Source organism: Bos javanicus, chromosome 26 (genome assembly GCF_032452875.1).
Source record: "Bos javanicus breed banteng chromosome 26, ARS-OSU_banteng_1.0, whole genome shotgun sequence".
In the NCBI taxonomy this organism is placed as follows: domain Eukaryota; kingdom Metazoa; phylum Chordata; class Mammalia; order Artiodactyla; family Bovidae; genus Bos; species Bos javanicus.
In genome coordinates this window covers 370838-388643 of record NC_083893.1, presented here as the reverse complement: position 1 = coordinate 388643, position 17806 = coordinate 370838, and the positions used below count along the sequence as shown (strand labels likewise).

The following is a 17806-nucleotide window of genomic DNA, read 5'->3' as shown; positions in this document are numbered from 1 at the left end:
ATCACAGCATGCCAGGCCTCCCTGTGCATCACCATTTCCAGGAGTTACTCAAACTCATGTCCATCGAGTCGGTGATGCCATCCAGCCATCTCATCCTCTGTGGTCCCCTTTTCCTCCTGCCCCCCAATCCCTCCCAGCATCAGAGTCTTTTCCAATGAGTCAGCTCTTCGCATGAGGTGGCCAAAGTACTGGAGTTTCAGCTTTAGCATCATTCCTTCCAAAGAAATCCCAGGGCTGATCTCCTTTAGAATGGATTGGTTGGATGCCCTTGCAGTCCAAGGGACTCACAAGAGTCTTCTCCAATACCACAGTTTGAAAGCATCAATTCTTTGGCGCTCAGCTTTCTTTATAGTCAAACTCTCGCATCCATACATGACCACTGGAAAAACCATAGTCTTGACTTGATGGACCTTTGTTGGCAAAGTAATGTCTCTGCTTTTCAATATGCTATCTAGGTTGGTCATAACTTTTCTTCCAAGGAGTAAGTGTCTTTTAATTTCAAGGCTGCAATCACCATCTGCAGTGATTTTGGAGCCCCCCAAATAAAGTCTGACACAGTTTCCACTGTTTCTCCATCTATTTCCCATGTAGTGATGCGACCAGATGCCATGATCTTAGTTTTCTGAATGTTGAGCTTTAAGCCAACTTTTTCACTCTCCTCTTTCACTTTCATCAAGAGGCTCTTTAGTTCCTCTTCACTTTCTGCCGTAGGGGTGGTATCATCTGCATATCTGAGGTTATTGATATTTCTCCCGGCAATCTTGATTCCAGCTTTTGTTTCCTCCAGCCCAGCATTTCTCATGATGTACTCTGCATATAAGTTAAATAAACAGGGTGACAATATACAGCTTTGACGTACTCCTTTTCCTATTTGGAACAAGTCTGTTGTTCCATGTCCAGTTCTAACTGTTGCTTCCTGACCTGCATACACATTTCTCAAGAGACAGATCAGGTGGTCTGGTATTCCCATCTCTTTGAGAATTTTCCACAGTTTATTGTGATCCACACAGTCAAAGGCTTTGGCATAGTCAATAAAGCAAAAATAGATGTTTTTCTGGAACTCTCTTGCTTTTTCCATGATCCAGCAGATGTTGGCAATTTGATCTCTGGTTCCTCTGCTTTTTCTTGTGGGGAGCTGCCCGTGAGAACGGGGTCCTTTGTCTGAAGGACACAGCTCTGGGAGCTGCCTCAGTCCTTGAGGGTTTGCTTGCAAACATAGCTCTCTGTCCCGCCACCCCAGAGATTAGGCGCTTATTTACTGCAGACACCTGGAGTTCTGTGCAAACTTCTCATGCACAGAGAAATGTTATCTGGTGTAAGAAATAATAACAGGGTGCCATTCCCATGCTCTCAAGATTTCTTGTGACTGTTTGTAAGATGTATAGGTCAACCAAGAAAAAATGTCAACTGTCTTGTCTTTCTCACACTCTCCTGTATAAATATAAGATGCTGAATAAAGTCGGTGTCAGACCGCTCCCCTTTGTGGAGACGTGTCTGAACTTCTCGACCCCATCTTTGTTGTAGTCTCTTGCTGTAGTTTCCTTTCTCAGCCTCTCCGTGCATGTTCTTGGGATGTGATTGACTTTGCCGGCTGGCACCAGCAGGTGGCGCCTGAACAGGGACCCAGGAATCGGAGCATGATGACAGCTGCTGCCCGCCAAGATTGAGGTAAGTAACAAGAAATTCCTAATTATTTAAAGTAAAGGACAGGGAGTGTTATTGTAGAGAGTAATAAATCATGGGATAAGACAATAGCCGCCAGTTATTTGTACATATGTTGAAAACTATGTTAAAAGGCAGGGGAATTCATGTAAATAAGTTATAGCTAGAAAAGTTTTTACTTTTTATAAAAGAAGTTTGTCCTTGGTTTCCAGAGAAAAGAACAGTTAATCTGGAAACTTGAAAAAAAGTAGGAAAACAATTACAGACGTATTATTCCTTACATGGTCCCAATCGTGTCCCTGTAGATACTTTTTCTTTGTGGACTCTCAGAAGAGACTGTCTGGGGGGAGGAGCTAAGATGGCGGAGGAGTAGGATGGGGAGAACACTTTCTCCCCCACAAATTCATCAAAAGAACATTTAAACGCTGAGTAAATTCCACAAAACAACTTCTGAATGCTGGCAGAGGACATCAGGCACCCAGAAAAGCAACCCAAGTCTTCGAAAGGAAAGAGAAGAAATACAGCTCCACCCAACAGAACACCGACACAAGCCTCCCCAACCAAGAAACCTTGACAAGCCACCTCTACAAACCCACACAGAACGAGGAAATGCCACAATAAATAGAACCCCACAAACTGCCAGAATACAGAAAGGACACCCCAAACTCAGCAATATAAACAAGATGAAGAGACAGAGGAATACCCAGCAGATAAAGGAACAGGATAAATGCCCACCAAACCAAACAAAAGAGGAAGAGATAGGGAATCTACTTGATAAAGAATTCTGAATAATGATAGTGAAATTGATCTGAAATCTTGAAATCAGAATGGAATCACAGATAAATAGCCTGGAGACAAAGATTGAGAAGATGCAAGAAAGGTTTAACAAGGACCTAGAAGAAATAAAAGAGAGTCAATATATAATGAATAATGCAATAAATGAAATTAAAAACACTCTGGAGGCAACAAATAGTAGAATAACAGAGGCAGAAGATAGGATTAGTGAATTAGAAAATAGAATGGTAGAAATAAATGAACCAGAAAGGATAAAAGAAAAACGAATTAAAAGAAATGAGGGCAATCTCAGAGACCTCCAGGACAATATTAAACGCTACAACATTCGAATCATAGGGATCCCAGAAGGAGAAGACAAAAAGAAAGACCATGAAAAAATACTTTAGGAGATAATAGTTGAAAACTTCCCTAAAATGGGGAAAGAAATAATCACCCAAGTCCAAGAAACCCAGAGAGTCCCAGACAGGATAAACCCAAGGTGAAACACCCCAAGATACATATTAATCAAATTAACAAAGATCAAACACAAAGAACAAATATTAAAAGCAGCAAGGGAAAAACAACAAATAACACACAAGGGAATTCCCATAAGGATAACAGCTGATCTTTCAACAGAAACTCTTCAAGCCAGGAGGGAATGGCAAGACATACTTAAAGTGATGAAAGAAAATAACCTACAGCCCAGATTATTGTACCCAGCAAGGATCTCATTCAAATATGAAGGAGAAATCAAAAGCTTTTCAGACAAACAAAAGCTGAGAGAATTCAGCACCATCAAACCAGCTCTCCAACAAATACGAAAGGATATTCTCTAGACAGGAAACACAAAAACCGTGTATAAACTCAAACCCAAAACAATAAAGTAAATGGCAACAAGATCATACTTATCAGTAATTACCTTAAACGTAAATGGGTTGAATGCCCCAACCAAAAGACAAAGACTGGCTGAATGGATACAAAAACAAGACCCCTACATATGTTGTCTACAAGAGACCCACCTCAAAACAGGGGACACATACAGACTGAAAGTGAAGGGCTGGAAAAATATTTTCCATGCAAATAGGGACCAAAAGAAAGCAGGAGTAGCAATACTTATATCAGATAAAATAGACTTTAAAACAAAGGCTGTGAAAAGAGACAAAGACGGTCACTACATAATGATCAAAGGATCAATCCAAGAAGAAGATATAACAATTATAAATATATATGCACCCAACATGGGAGTGCCACAATATGTAAGACAAATGCTAACAAGTATGAAATTAACAATAACACAATAATAGTGGGAGACTTTAATACCCCACTCACACCTATGGATAGATCAACTAAACAGAAAAGTAACAAGGAAACACAAACTTTAAACCATACAATAGACCAGTTAGACCTAATTGATATCTATAGGACATTTCATCCCAAAACAATGAATTTCACATTTTTCTCAAGTGCACATGGAACCTTCTCCAGGATAGATCACATCCTGGGCCATAAATCTAGCCTTGGTAATTTCAAAAAAAATTGAAATCATTCCAAGCATCTTTTCTGACCACAATGCAGTAAGATTAGATCTCAATTACAGGAGAAAAACTATTAAAAATTCCAACATATGGAGGCTGAACAACACGCTGCTGAATAACCAACAAATCACAGAAGAAATCAAAAAAGAAATCAAAATTTGCATAGAAACTAATGAAAATGAAAACACAACAACCCAAAACCTATGGGACACTTTACAGGCATACCTCAAGAAACAAGAAAAAAGTCAAATAAATAACCTAACCCTACACCTGAAGCAACTAGAAAAGGAAGAAATGAAGAACCCCAGGGTTAGTAGAAGGAAAGAAATCTTAAAAATTAGGGCAGAAAGAAATGCAAAAGAAACAAAAGAGACCATAGCAAAAATCAACAAAGCCAAAAGCTTGTTCTTTGAAAGGATAAATAAAATTGACAAACCATTAGCCAGACTCATCAAGAAACAAAGGGAGAAAAATCAAATCAATGAAATTAGAAATGAAAATGGAGAGATCACAACAGACAACACAGAAATACAAAGGATCATAAGAGACTACTATCAACAAGTATATGCCAATAAAATGGACAACGTGGAAGAAATGGACAAATTCTTCGAAAAGTGCAACTTTCCAAAACTGAACCAGGAAGAAATAGAAAATCTTAACAGACCCATCACAACCACATAGGAACATAGGAAATTGAAACTGTAATCAGAAATCTTCCAGCAAACAAAAGCCCAGGTCCAGACGGCTTCACAGCCGAATTCTACCAAAAATTTAGAGAAGAATTCACACCTATCCTACTCAAACTCTTCCAGAAAATTGCAGAGGAAGGTAAACTTCCAAACTCATTCTATGAGGCCACCATCACCCTAATACCAAAACCTGACAAAGATCCCACAAAAAAAGAAAATTACAGGCCAATATCACTGATGAACATAGATGCAAAAATCCTTAACAAAATTCTAGCAATCAGAATCCAACAACACATTAAAAAGATCGTACACCATGACCAAGTGGGCTTTATCCCAGGGATGCAAGGATTCTTCAATACCCGCAAGTCAATCAATGTAATACACCACATTAACAAATTGAAAAATAAAAATCATATGATTATCTCAATAGATGCAGAGAAAGCCTTTGACAAAATTCAACATCCATTTATGATAAAAACTCTCCAGAAAGCAGGAATAGAAGGAACATACCTCAACATAATAAAAGCTACATATGACAACCCTACAGCAAACATTATCCTCAATGGTGAAAAATTGAAAGCATTTCCTCTAAAATCAGGAACAAGACAAGTGTGCCCACTTTCACCATTACTATTCAACATAGTTTTGGAAGTTTTGGCCACAGCAATCAGAGCAGAAAAAGAAATAAAAGGAATCCAAATTGGAAAAGAAGAAGTAAAACTCTCACTATTTGCAGATGACATGATCCTCTACATAGAAAACCCTAAGGACTCCACCAGAAAATTACTAGAACTAATCAATGATTATAGTAAAGTTGCAGGATATAAAATCAACACACAGAAATCCCTTGCATTCCTATACACTAATAATGAGAAAACAGAAAGAGAAATTAAGGAAACAATTCCATTCACCATTGCAATGGAAAGAATAAAATACTTAGGAATATATCTACCTAAAGAAACTAAAGACCTATATATAGAAAACTATAAAACACTGGTGAAAGAAATCAAAGAGGACACTAATAGATGGAGAAATATACCATGTTCATGGATTGGAAGAATCAATATAGTGAAAATGAGTATACTACCCAAAGCAATCTATAGATTCAATGCAATCCCTATTAAACTACCAATGGTATTTTTCACAGACCTAGAACAAATAATTTCACAATTTGTATGGAAATACAAAAAACCTCGAATAGCCAAAGCCATCTTGAGAAAGAAGAGTGGAACTGGAGGAACCAACCTGCCTGACTTCAGGCTCTACTACAAAGCCACAGTCATCAAGACAGTATGGTACTAGCACAAAGACAGAAATATTGATCAGTGGAACAAAATAGAAAGCCCCGAGATAAATCCACGCACATATGGACACCTTATCTTTGACAAAGGAGGCAAGAATATACAATGGATTAAAGACAATCTCTTTAACAAGTGGTGCTGGGAAATCTGGTCAACCACTTGTAAAAGAATGAAACTAGAACACTTTCTAACACCATACACAAAAATAAACTCAAAATGGATTAAAGATCTCAATGTAAGACCAGAAACTATAAAACTCCTAGAGGAGAATATAGGCAAAACACTCTCCGACATACATCACAGCAGGATCCTCTATGACCCACCTCCCAGAATACTGGGAATAAAAGCAAAAATAAACAAATGGGACCTAATTAAACTTAAAAGCTTCTGCACAACAAAGGAAACTATTAGCAAGGTGAAAAGACAGCCTTCAGAATGGGAGAAAATAATAGCAAATGAAGCAACTGACAAACAACTAATCTCCAAAATATACAAGCAACTCCTACAGCTCAATTCCAGAAAAATAAATGACCCAATCAAAAAATGGGCCAAAGAACTAAATAGACATTTCTCCAAAGAAGACATACAGATGGCTAGCAAACACATGAAAAGATGCTCAACATCACTCATTATCAGAGAAATGCAAATCAAAACCACTATGAGGTACCATTTCACACCAGTCAGAATGGCTGCGATCCAAAAGTCTACAAATAATAAGTGCTGGAGAGGGTGTGGAGAAAAGGGAACCCTCTTACACTGTTGGTGGGAATGCAAACTAGTACAGCCACTATGGAGAACAGTGTGGAGATTCCTTAAAACACTGGAAATAGAACTGCCTTATGATCCAGCAATCCCACTGCTGGGCATATACATTGAGGAAACCAGAAGGGAAAGAGACACGTGTACCCCAATGTTCATCACAGCACTGTTTATAATAGCCAGGACGTGGAAGCAACCTAGATGTCCATCAGCAGATGAATGGATAAGAAAGCTGTGGTACATATACACAATGGATTATTACTCAGCCATTAAAAAGAATACATTTGAATCAGTTCTAATGAGGTGGATGAAACTGGAACCTATTATACAGAGTGAAGTAAGCCAGAAAGAAAAACACCAATACAGTATACTAATGCATATATATGGGATTTAGAAAGATGGTAACAATAACCCTGTGTACGAGACAGCAAAAGAGACACTGATGTATAGATCAGTCTTATGGACTCTGTGGGAGAGGGAGAGGGTGGGGAGATTTGGGAGAATGGCAGTGAAACATGTATAATATCATGTATGAAAGGAGTCACCAGTCCAGGTTTGATGCACGATACTGGATGCTTGGGGCTGGTGCACTGAGACGACCCAGAGGGAGGGTATGGGGAGGGAGGAGGGAGGAGGGTTCAGGATGGGGAGCACGGGTATACCTGTGGTGGATTCATTTCGATGTTTGGCAAAACTAATACAATATTGTAAAGTTTAAAAATAAAATAAAATTTAAAAAAAGAGAGAGAGAGAGAGAGACTGTCTGGATCCTGAACATGAGGGACGTAAGATTCAAATGGCCCTCTGGGATTCCACAAAACCCGAAGTTGCAGAGCCTTCTGCCCCTCCGCCTGAGCCGCTTTATGCCGTGCCTGAGGGAACAGCTTGTAAGGCTGGAGGGAATGATGATGTGTTAAGCTCTGATGAACAGAAAGAGTTCAATGAACAAGCGGCTCAGTACCATAGAGAGGATATGCCTTGGGAGATGATGGTTAGCATACAATCCCCCTCAGGAAAAGGGGAATTAAAACATTCAGGGCTTTCCGAAGAACAGCTGGAAAATTTAATTCAAAAAATTGTTATAACAGTAAAGAAGGATGCACAGGGAGACTCCCACTTCAGCCAGCCTATGCCTCCAACATATCCTCCCTCAGTTCTTGCTGGGCTCAATCCACCTGCACCTTTCGTAGAACCACGAGAGCTTATATCTATCCCTGCTTTTTTGCCCAGTGAAAACATAAAAATTAGAAGTGAGATATTATTATCTCCTCTTTAACAAGCGATTAAGCGAGCTAATGAAGAAGGAGAACATATTCCCGGGTTTTCAGGAATCTATCCAGTATTTGAAAATGCTGAACAACAGAGGTATTATAAACCGCTACCCTTTAAACAACTAAAAGAGTTAAAAATGGCTTGTACACAATACGGCCCGACTGCGACATTTACTCAGGCTATTATAGAGGCTTTAAGAAATCAAAATCTGCCACCTAATGATTGAAAACAGGTTGCTCGGGCTTGTTTATCTGGAAGAGATTATTTACTATAGAAATCTGAGTTTGCTGAACAGTGTGGGATCACAGCCGATATCAATCGACAACAGGGGCTAAACACCACTTATGAAATGATGGTGGAAGAGGGAGATTATCGAGACATTAATAATCAACTTAATTATTTGCCTGGAGCCTATCCTCAGATTAGTGCTGCGGCTCTATGAACATGGAAAAAGCTTCCAAATTCTGATAAAAAGACCAAAGATTTATCTAAAATTCGCCAGGGGCCAGATAAACCATATCAGGATTTTGTTGCCTGCCTGCTTGAGACAATTAGTAAAATGATAGGCGATGAGCAGGCGGGAATGGTGTTGGCTAAATTGGGTTATTGCCTTAGCTGGTTTTAGTGGACGGCTTGATAATCATTATCCCTCAGATAAAATTTTGCAATTTGCTCACTATCACCAATTTCTCTTCCTCAAAATCCGTTGTTTCTCAGCCCCTTGCCGATGCCCTAACTGTATTTACTGATGGCTCTTCTAATGGAATAGCTAGTTTGATTATATAGGACAATACTGCCGCCTGGCGTACTAATTATAAGTCTGCTCAAAAAGTAAAACTATTTGCCGTTTTTCAGGCTCTATTACAAATTTCTGCTCCGTTTAATTTATATTCTGACAGTCTATATATCATAAGAGCCTTAAACACTATTGAGACTGTTCCATTTATTGGTACCCTAAATTCTACTATCCAAACTCGTTTTCGTGATATACATTTAATTTGCTCCAAAGTTAATAAATGCTATTTTGGTCATATTCGTGCTCACTCTGGACTTCCTGGACCTTTAACACAAGACAATGCTTTGGCTGACAAAGCTACACGTATGATATTTCCTTCATTGGAACAAATGGCAAAAACTTCCCACAGCTTACACCATCAAAACAGTAATAGCTTAAGACTTCAATTTGATATTACCCAAGAAGCTGCCAGACAGATTGTTAAACAATGTCAAACATGTCCTCAATTTTTTAACGTCCCCCATTATAGAGTTAATCCTCAAAAATTGTTGCCAAACGATATATGGCAAATAGATGTTACCCATATTCCTAAATTTGGTAAACAAAAATTTGTTCATGTTACTATTGACACCTTCTCCAGTTTTTTACATGCCTCTCTACAATCCAGAAAAGCTAACAAACATTGTATAGCTCATTACATTAAATGTTTTGCTGTTATGGAAACCCCTAAGACCATAAAAATAGACAATGGTCCAGGATACATTGAAAAAAAATTTCAACTATTTTGTACACAATTGTCTATCTCACATAAAACAGGTATCCCTTATAATCCTCAAGGTCAAGGAATTATTAAATGGGCACATCAAACTCTCAAACATCAATTACAAAAACTAAAGAAGGGGGAATTGTATCCCAATACCCCCTCCAACTCTCTAAACCATGCTTTACTTGTTCTAAATTTTTTACAATTGAATATAAGTGGCCATTCAACAGCACAGCGATTTTGGAACTTTGATGCACAAACAATAAGACCTAAAGTCTTTTAGAAAGATCCACTTGTGGGAAAAATGGTATGGACCAGATCCTGTACTAATCTGGGGACAAGGGCATGTTTGTGTTTTCCCACAGGATGCTGAAGCACCGCACTGGCTGCCAGAAAGGTTGGTACGCACGGCGGAAATGATCTCTAGTAAACCAGATGAGGAGATTGACGATTCAAGAACATGATGAATTACCATCTCAGCAACAACTTCAGACATTGATGCGAGAGGCACAAAATCATGTTGCTGTACAGGGTGATTCGATATCGCCTTTAAGCTTCCTGATAACCTTATTAATTATCTTAAATCAGATTAATACTGCAAATTCTGAAAAATATTCAAATGCTTACTGGGCTTATTTTCCTGACCCTCCCCTTCTCCAACCGGTGGGCTGGGAGGGTCAGTCCATAACTGTTTTATTTCTTGCACCTTGTTTAATTAAAAAACTGATTGATAATCTATGGATGATAAAGGCTTCCATCTATTAAAATGCTCTGTGGTTAAAAGAACATAAGCGTGTGCCTATATAAAAAGAAAGGGGGAGATGCGGGGAGCTGCCCGTGAGAACGGGGTCCTTTGTCTGAAGGACACAGCTCTGGGAGCTGCCTCAGTCCTTGAGGGTTTGCTTGCAAACATAGCTCTCTGTCCCGCCACCCCAGAGATTAGGCGCTTATTTACTGCAGACACCTGGAGTTCTGTGCAAACTTCTCATGCACAGAGAAATGTTATCTGGTGTAAGAAATAATAACAGGGTGCCATTCCCATGCTCTCAAGATTTCTTGTGACTGTTTGTAAGATGTATAGGTCAACCAAGAAAAAATGTCAACTGTCTTGTCTTTCTCACGCTCTCCTGTATAAATATAAGATGCTGAATAAAGTCGGTGTCAGACCGCTCCCCTTTGTGGAGACGTGTCTGAACTTCTCGACCCCATCTTTGTTGTAGTCTCTTGCTGTAGTTTCCTTTCTCAGCCCCGCCGTGCATGTTCTTGGGACCTGATCGACTTTGCTGGCTGGCACCAGCATTTTCTAAAACCAGCTTGAACATCTGCAAGTTCACGGTTCATGTATTGGTGAAGTCTGGCTTGGAGAATTTTGAGCATTACTTGACTAGCGTGTGAGATGAGTGCAATTGTTCATAGTATCACATTATTTTTGGTACTATGACATTTAGAAAAAAACTTTATCTATAGTTGATCTCATCACAATAGATTTAGTATTTGTTATTAGTTTCACTTTCACACTGTTGAAGAGATGGCGGCATACTTAAGTTTCTGAGATGTTTTGACTCCTAAAAGGTCAGACCTAGCATTCAGATTCGGGCTTTTAGACACCAGGGAATCTATGATCTTTAATTGAAGAGCTGTGTCATGGTAAAAACTGCATCTTGCCAAGACAGGACGGTGTGAATTCAAAGACATTAATGACAGGTTTTGAGGATATGTAACACTGAAATGTTCAAATAGTAGGTAAATATGTTCAAAGAAAAGACAAAAAAAAACTTTAGAGAACCGTGGATTAAGTCAACCCTGTATCTCTGTGATTCACCAAAATATATACTGTATTTCCTTTCCATGGTTATGTTTAAATGGCATACACACACACACACACGCACACACATAGACTTCTTCACAGGTGGCCCTACTGGTAAAGAATATGCCTGCCAATTCAGGAGATGGAGGAAATACAGATTCGATTACTTGGTCAGGAAGATCCACTGGAATAGGAAATGACAACCCACTCTAGTACTCTTGCCAGGACAGTTCCATGCACAGAGCAGCCTGGTTGGCTACTTTCTATTGGGTCACAAAGAGTTAGACAGAACTGAGTGCCTGAGCGTGTGCACACACACACACACACACACACACATTAATATATATTAAAATTTTATGCAAATTACAATCTCAAAACCATTTTCTGTGAAATTGAAACTGCAAAATTATCATTACGCTTATCTGAAATTATATATCCATATCTGTATATCTATATCTGTCTAGCTATCTATATCATAGTTATCTGTTGTATATGTTAATCTTCATTTATAAATTGACCTCTCAAGGTTAGTGTAGTTGAGACTAGAACTCAAGTCTTTAGCAAGAGAGATGATATGTAAATGCTTATGATTTTATTATTACTCTTCTGTGTGTTCAATATTTTAGAAGACTTCACATTTTGTAATACTGTCCTTATTTAATTGACAAATAAGCTACAGGAAGACCACACACAGTTCAAGTCCATCCTTTGATTACAAGGCATGTATTCTTTTCCAAGCTAGGCTGTATTGCCTAGTGTGTCATCATATTATAAACTATACCTTATCCAGTGGTGACCAACTAACCTGAGATCTGCCCAGTATAGCTGCATAGGATCCTTGCTACTGGAAAATGATCTATGATGCTTCAATTATTTTATGTATATTAATTTAGAATATATGATACACCTGGGATTCTATTCTTGAGTTATACCTTTTTTAGATACTTTGAAAAAATATAACAAGGTCTCATAGGCTTTAAAAAATGGAGTTCACTTAAAAATTAGTCTTCAGAGATCAGACCAGATGCCAGGCCACGTTAAATCAGTGACTCAGGTAAACTTAGGATTTGGTATTATTCTCCTCAATAAAGACAATTTGAAAAAACAATAAAGACAATTTGTTAAATGTATAAATATGGAGTAGTTTTGTTAATTCATTCATTAATTTAAAATTATTTTTATTGAAGTATACTTGATTTATGGAACAGTTTTATAAAGCTTCCCTTGTGGCTCAGCTGGTAAAGAATCTGCCCACAATGCAGGAGACCTAGGTTCAGTCCCTGCGTTGGGAACATCCCCTGGAGAAGGGAAGGCTATCCACTCCAGAATTCTGGCCTGGAGAATTCCATGGACTGTATAGTCCATGGGGCCTCAAAGAGTTGGACACGACTGAGTGACCCTCACTTTCACTTTTCACTAATCAATGGAAAGTTTAAAGATAAAACTGATCTTTGTGAGAGTATTAAATAACTATGAGAAATCCCTCTACATTATGTTTTGAGGCTTCCCTGTAGCTCAGATAGTAAAGCGTCTGCTTGTAGTGTGGGAGACCTGGGTTCAATCCCTGGGTTGGGAAGATCCCCTGGAGAAGGAAATGACTACTCACTCCAGTACTCTTATCTGAAAAATTCCATGGACTGAGGAGCCTGATATGCTACAGTCCTTGAGGTCACAAAGAGTTGGACATGAGTGAGCGACTTCACTTTCACTTCACTTGATAATGTTATATTTTTCTGAGATGCTAGCAAATCAGGGAAAGAAGTGCAATGTGCATCTTTGCTGTTCATATGGGATATGGTTAATGGAACTGGAGAATCCTGACCCAGGGATTTTGAAGTGGTGGAAAGGTGAAACCGTTGTCCTATATCTAGTTACATATCCAGATAATGGTTTGTTATGCAATTATTCATTTGAGAAATTTAAAAAAAGTGGTATAAATTCTTATGGAACAAAGAATTATTTTTTAATATAATTTCATTTGAAAATGAGAGAATTGGCAAAAATTCTAATGGACACTTTTATATCTGAAATCTCATTCTAATTGAAAATCTTTAGAAAATTTTATTACACAATGAACAGACATGTAGAAATCCAGTATTAAGAATAGGCATTTTGGTAGCTTAAGAGAAAAAAATCAGACTGTGAGGAAAATTCCATTTTTATTCATTCAAGTTACTTTCTTAATTTCATGAACATAAAAGCCTGGTTTCTATTCATGATAACTTTTTTCAGGGCATCTTTCACCTACTTATTCCTAAGGCTGTAGATTAAAGGGTTCAACATGGGAAAGATCACTGTATACAAGACAGAGGCCAAATTATCTGTGTCAATGGAATGATTAGAACTTGATTGTAAGTATATAAAGATGAGGGTCCCAAAGAATATGGTGACTGCCAGCATGTGGGAACCACAGGTGGAAAAAGCCTTGCATCTGCCTTCAGTGGAGTGCATCTTCAGGATGGCAGAAATAATGTACATGTAGGAGACAAAGACAACCAGAAGGGAAAAAATGAACATGAGGCCAGCACAGGCAAAAATCCATAGCTACTTGGAGTGAGTGTCTGAGCAAGTGAGCCTGAGAAGAGGCATGCCATCACAATAGAAAGAAATGATTGATGATATTGGAATGGCAGTAGGAGAGGCAAAAGGTGAGGATGGTATGAAATAGAGCAACCAGGAATCTGTAGTTATAGGGGCCAGCTACAGGCTGAATGCAGATGCCTGGGGACATTACAACCATATAAAGGAGAGGGTTACAAATGGCCACATACCAGTCGTAGGCCATGGAAGCCAGTAGCAAACACTTGGCAGTCATGAAGGCCAGTCATGGGCCATGTGAAGCCCAGCTGGCACCACATCCATTGAAAGAGATAACATTTTGTTTGTACAAAAAATTCCCCAGCATTTTGGGTGTAATGACAGAAGAATAACAGAAATCAACAAAAGCCAAGTTATTAAGAAAGAAGTACATTGGTGTGTTGAGCCTTGAATCTGTTCTGATGACTAAGATCAGACCTAGGTTGCCTGCTATTGTGAAGAAGTAGATGGATAAGAACAGGACAAAGAGGGGCATCTTCAACTCCTGAGGATCTGTGAGGCCCACAGGAACAAATTCTGTTACCTGGATGCAATTTATCTGGATTATGTGTCTTTAGTATGTCTGGATGAAGAGACGATAATGAAATCCAACTTAATTAAATTCAAGTCTTATTATCCTTTAAAGCAATTGGTATTATCAACATGGAAATGATAACAGTAAAAGTGCTACCATCTTTGAGTCTGGCAATGGGATAAAGAGTAAATTGAGATATTTTATAGCCCAGGCATGTTTCTCTCCCCCAAATCAAATGCATTTTATGAAATTAACAGCTGTAGATAGGATTCAGCCCACATTGAATCTGTGCTCAAAGCTAATATGTTATTTGGAGAAGGCAATGGCAACCCACTCTAGTACTCTTGCCTGAAAAATCCCATGGAAGGAGGAGCCTGGTAGGCTTCACTCCATGGAGTCGCAAAGAGTCAGACACGACTGAGCGACTTCATTTTCACTTTTCACTTTCACGCATTGGAGGAGGAAATGGCAACCCACTCCAATGTTCTTGCCTGGAGAATCCCAGGGACAGCAGAACCTGGTGGGCTGCTGTCTATGGGATCTCACAGAGTCGAACACGACTGAAATGACTTAGCAGCAGCATTATGTTATTTAAAATTTAACGTTATTTTTTCAAAACATTAAAGCCATTGCTTTTATTAAAAATATTCTAACATTAATAATATAAAAGAAAATGAAAGCCCTGCAGTGACATCATTCTGACAGACTTGCATATATAATACAAACTCCACATTCTGCAGTGCTGACAGAGCAATGAACAGCATGCTCTAGCCATCTATTCTATAATCACTACTTATTGCAGAGAGGCCACCGTGGATTGCTCCATAATCTTTACAAATCTGTTAATGATGCAAATGCTGAAAATGGGCAACTTTATGAGACTATAACCCACATCATGGGTTGTTATTTTTTAAAATATAATATAATATAATATAATTTTTTTTGGCTGCTCTGGACTTCCTCAGTGCACTCAGGCATTCTCAGCTTTCAGTGACCAGGGCTACTCCTCTGTGTGGCACCCAGGCTTCTCATTTTGCTGGTTTTCCTTGTTGCAGAGCACAGGCTCAGTAGTTGTGTCACATGGGCTTAGTTGTCCCACAGCATGTGGGCTCTTCCTGGACCAGGTATCAAACAGGTCCAGGAATGTCCCCTGCATTGGCAGGTGAATTCTTAACCACTTAAATATGAGAGAAGTCCTACTTTGCTTCTTATATGCCCATTTTATATGCAGGGAAGAGACACTGAGAGACAAAGCAACTGAAGTATGCTCAGACAGCCTGTCTGTAGCACAGGGGGTTTCAAACTTGTGTTTTTTTGATGCAGGAGCTCACCCACTATTACATAACTAACAAGGACCTACCTTATAATGCAGGGTAGTCTACGCAATACTCCAAAATGGCCTATATAGAAAAGAATCTACAAAAGATTGAATATATGTATATGTATAACAGCAGAAATTACAATATTGTAAATCAATAAAAATTATACTCCAATAAAAATTAAAGAGTAAATGCAAAGTTTCTATTTGATTTCACTTATTCTATCTATAAGAAAAAAAGTACAATGGAGTCTCAGTAATGAACAGTTGATTTTCTAATAAGAGACAACTGTTGAAAAGTGCCATTTCATTGAGATTTATGCCAAGCACAGCACAGCAGGAAGAACCCTGAATGAAACTGGGAGATCTTTATCTGAATGCTCTGTCACCCTCAAAATACATTAATTTTAGCACATCAAAAATTCAATTTGTTACTCATTTTCCTAATTTAAAGTGGTGCCTATTTTATCAAAATCAAAAATATTTTTTAAGTGTGCATGTGTGGGTGTTTCTACAACTTTCTATGGGAAGAGGATAATTTTTGATGGTATTGATCATTACATGAAGTGAGTCAGCAGAGTGTTTAAAAGCCTAGTTAGTGGTCCCACAAATAGATAAATTCCACTTTGAAATAGTTAAGCAAGTATTTGATTGGAAGTTTTGTTTACTATTTCCAAGACATCAGCTAAGACTTCACTGTTTAGCAGTTAGAAAGTGCTTCAGTATGCCATTGTATTTTATCTTAAAGGTAGAGCATGCATATATTTGACAATATATTTGAAATTATATTATATATTATCTTTTATGATCTATCCCATGATAGTTTATATCCATATTCCACTCACATCTCTTATGTTGCAGTCAACACACAGAATAATTATTTTTCAACCCTCAATTACAGTATGACTTTCCATTTTCCCCTACTTCTTATGTGTTTTATCCTATGCTTATCTCTACCAGGTGAATGATAATTAAACAGTTGGAAGAAAAGCTTCTATTTATTCTTCAAAGCCTATCAAAACTCAACCTTTCCTAAAAAGAGACTTCTTTAAATTCCAGTTCCTCTGTTACTTACCCGTTTTCATTTTTGTGTTCTGGAAACGTTTTATACATCATTTATTTACATATCATTTATGATTTCCATCTGTTTCCATATTTCTTCTTTTGATAGATTGTCAACTCCAGGGGTGGGAGCCATGAATTTTTAATTCATTTCTTAATATAGCCCCTTCTACATTCTTGGTGATAATGAATTAAATATTAATTTTTGTCATACAATTTCAATTTATGCCCCAATTCATAATTCATACTTTTATTTGTATCAAATATATTAAGGGTCACAATGATGATTTAATTTTAATGTGCTCATCTCTCATTCTGGGTAAAATGACTAGATTTGCTAAAATGGAAAAGAGACTTTTGACATAGTTTATAATCTAATCAGTTAAGTGCCTAACTTGTCTAAATGTTTGAATAGATTCTATCTCAGAGATTTCAAGTTTTTTTCACTCCTACCTACTAAAAATGCATTTTATATAATACCACATGTCTACATAACTGAAATAAGATTAGAGGGAATATTATTTTCCCTTGTTTTGAAAATGTCATCCAAAATATTTTATTCTAAAATATATTCTATTCCAATTCATTTTAAAACTGTTCATCTGTATCCCAATTTTTAAATATACTCTTTTAAACTATACCTGGGCAGATTGTGTTCCTATTTCTTCTCCAAATAAGTCTAGGCAGCAGCAAACTGAAAGGTTTTGTCATTGACATATCCTAAGGGATCTTTCATACTTAGAGCATGATGCAAGTAAAATAATCAGAAAGCTTAGAGCCCACACCCCAAAGGGATCCCAAGGCAGGCTGGAGATCAATTAGCATTATTATTCATTTTGAAGAACTTCAGGTCTACAATTTTGCCTATGATATTATTGCCCTAAGATTTTCTAGTTTTTAAATTGCTCTTAATTATTTGTTGTTTTAATTGTTATGTGGTTGTTTTTGTTCAACAAAAGGATTTAAATCTATCCTTGGAAGAAAGATAAAAAAATTACCTTGTGAACTTTATAACT

At 37.8% G+C, this 17806-nt stretch overlaps 2 pseudogenes; one reads left to right on the top strand and one right to left on the bottom strand.

Moving 5' to 3' along the window:
• The first annotated feature begins 7482 nt into the window (after positions 1 to 7482).
• Positions 7483 to 8902, top strand: LOC133239100 (endogenous retrovirus group K member 10 Gag polyprotein-like; annotated as a pseudogene).
• Positions 8903 to 13470: 4568 nt separating this feature from the next.
• On the bottom strand, positions 13471 to 16841 carry LOC133239066 (olfactory receptor 8U9-like; annotated as a pseudogene).
• Positions 16842 to 17806: the final 965 nt, after the last annotated feature.